Genomic DNA, 3,181 nt, shown 5'->3' on the forward strand with positions numbered 1-3,181 from the left:
TCCTGAGTAGCTGGGATTACACGCCCCCTGCCCCTCACCACGCCCAGCTAATTATTGTATTTTTAGTAGAGATAGGGTTTCCTCGTGTTGACCAGGCTGGTGTCAAACTTCTGACCTCAGTTGATCCACCTGCCTCAGCCTCCCAAAGTGCTGGGATTACAGGCGTGAGCCACTGTGCCCAGCCCAATATTCTTAAATTAAGGGTAAGAAAGGTTGTTTTTCAATACTGAATACAGGACATTTGACAATTCACAGATGTGTTCTACAGAACAAATTCATAAAATTACAGAAAATTTTCTTTTTATAGAAAAAGATTCTCATATTGCAGAAGGAAGGAAAACTTGCTTAGACATTTTATTTCATTTAAACCCACAGATGTGGAAAAAAAAAAGCATGCCTTTCCTGTACAGAGAGCAAACATATGCTACAAATCAGACAGAAAGAGACACAACATGCACACACACATGCATGCTTACGTTGTATCTTGAGATGAACAATGACAAAAACAAAAGGTCAGTATCTTTACTTTGCATCACTGAAATAAATGATAACTCTTTGAGCTTAGTGCTCTCCTCCACGTGACTGAGTCACTGGTTACAAAACAAAACAAAACAAAAACAAAACCCTGATCCCTAACTGACTTTTGCTTTTCTTGTTTCTGAAGATACCTGATGATTTTGCAATGCATAAAAAAATACTGTTTCCACTATAGGTAGACTAATTGTAACCTTGGCAATTTTGTAATTTTTTTTCCCTTTAAGTATATGTCAGAATTTTTTTTTAATTGGCAAACAAGCATTCTAAAGTTGAAACTCCTTTGCAAAATATCTTGAAAGTAAATTAGCTTTTTTTCCCAAGAGATTTTCCCTTCTTTGGGTCTTACTTTGCTTTTAGGGTAGACATCATCAATTTTTTTTTTTTTTTTTGTTGTTTGAGATGGAGTCTCACTCTGTCGGCCAGGCTGAGGTGCAGTGGCCGGATCTCAGCTCACTGCAACCTCCTCCTCCTGGATTCAAGCAATTCCCCTGCCTCAGCCTCCCAAGTAGCTGGGATTACAGGCGTGAGCCACCACACCTGGCTAATTTTTGTATTTTTAGTAGAGATGGGGTTTTGCCATGTTGGCCAGACTGGTCTCGCACCCCTGACCTCAAGTGATCTGCTGGCCTCAGCCTCCCATCACTTTTTGTAGAGATGAGGAAACTGAGATTGTGCTATAACTTAATCATAATGTACAATGGATAAGCATTGGAATCAGGATTTATGTAAAAGTCTAAGTCTATATTGATGACCTATTACTAAGGTAATCAATACTCAGCAGTTTAAAATAACAAAGATTGATTATCTCCTAGTTTTTGTGGAGTAAAAAGTCTAAGCAGAAATTAGCCAGGTATCATGTAGGGCCTCTCAAAAGACCGCAGCCAAGTTGCCAGCCCAGGCTGCTGTCATCTCAAGGCTTGAATGGGAACAATTAACTTTCAAGCTCACTTATGTGGTTGTTGGCAAGGCTCCGGTCCTTACTGGCTGTTGGCCATAGACATTACCTCCTTGCCACAAGGGATTATCCACAGGGCTTCTCACAACATGACAGCTTGCTTTGTCAGCCAGCAAGCAAGAGAGCAACAGGAGATGCATAGGATAAATGCCTGAGTCTTTTTGTAACTTGTTTTTGAAAGTGATATTCCATCGTGTCTGCCACATTATATTCACTAAAAGCAAGTCACTAAATCCAGTCCCCATTCAAAAGGAAAGGATAATGGAGTGTGAATATCAAGGTGTGACGATCATTAGGTAACATCTTAGAGGCTGCCTATCACAGACCACAAAGGTTTTCTCTGTACATGATACCCAAATTTCTTGGCTTGTTTTTAAATTATAAAACAATTAAAGAAATATCCATGCAAGAATATCTGTCCTACATGACATGTATTAAGTTTAACCAATGAAAATGCAATATTTAATTTGAACACAGCAACACATTTCGCTGTAATTTTCATCATAACATTAAGCATATATATGTAAATAACTTAATGTAGTTCTAGTATAAAATATTAGGAAATTGAAGAATAATGATGCTTCTTCAGAAAGCTGGATGGATAAATGACATATTTTGATTTGCATTAGAGGTTTGGGAAAGCAATGAACATCATACGAATGAAAATTCTAGGGTGGGAATGTTTCTTTAGTGAGGTAACATTTTTCTATTATCTATTGTCCTCTTGAGGACATATGCCAAATTTGGGTACAGGCTTAATTTGGCTATTCAGAAGAAACCTTGCATAAAGAGAAATTAGAAAAGCTTTTAGTAGTAAAACAGCACTGATGGCACAAAGTAAAAACTTGAGGAAACTCAACTCCATGGCCTGTGTCCTCTATAGGAAACTAGCTAGGCTGAAACTTCTAAATGCAGAAAAAATATATTCTGTAGTCTTGTGGTACTTAGCAAAAAAAAAAAAAAAAAAAAAACCTGACCAGAAAGAGAGAAAGGGGCCTACATCAAATATAATGACTGCTTCCCCTTCAAGCATATGAGAGTTTGAGGAACTATATAAAATGAGAAGATGATAAGAAAGCCTGGAACATCTGAAAGGAAGAGCTAGCTATATCTCTCACAATTTTCAAAATAAGGAAACCACTTTTCATAAGACTCTCAATCAAAGCCTGGTAATATATTTAAAACAACAGAAAACAGAATGCAATATTGTTAAAATAGAATGAAGGACAAAGAATTTCATCAGAAAGCTCTAATCTGAAAAAAGAATTCAATGAACATTCTAGAACTGAGAAATACGGTATGTGATATAAAGAATTTGTTGGATGAGGTCTATCTCAGACTAGACAGAATAAAAAAAAGAAGTAGTAATCTCAGGATAAATAAATAGAGGATACACAAACTAAAGTACACAAGATTGGAGAAGAATTAAGAAACAGAACACTGTGTAAGAGACCTATAGAAAAAAATTCAAAACATCTAACATTCCTAAAATTAAGTTTACCAAAGGAGAGGAGGTAATGGAGCAGAAGTAAATATTAAAAGACACGTTGTTTTGGTTACTGTAGCCTTGTAGTATAGTTTGAAGTCAGGTAGCGTGACGCCTCTGGCTTTGTCCTTTTGACTTAGGATTGTCTTGGCAATGCGGGCTCTTTTTTGGTTCCATATGAACTTTAAAGCAGTTTTTTCCAA

This window comes from Piliocolobus tephrosceles, chromosome 3 (assembly GCF_002776525.5).
Source record: "Piliocolobus tephrosceles isolate RC106 chromosome 3, ASM277652v3, whole genome shotgun sequence".
Taxonomy (NCBI): Eukaryota; Metazoa; Chordata; class Mammalia; order Primates; family Cercopithecidae; genus Piliocolobus; species Piliocolobus tephrosceles.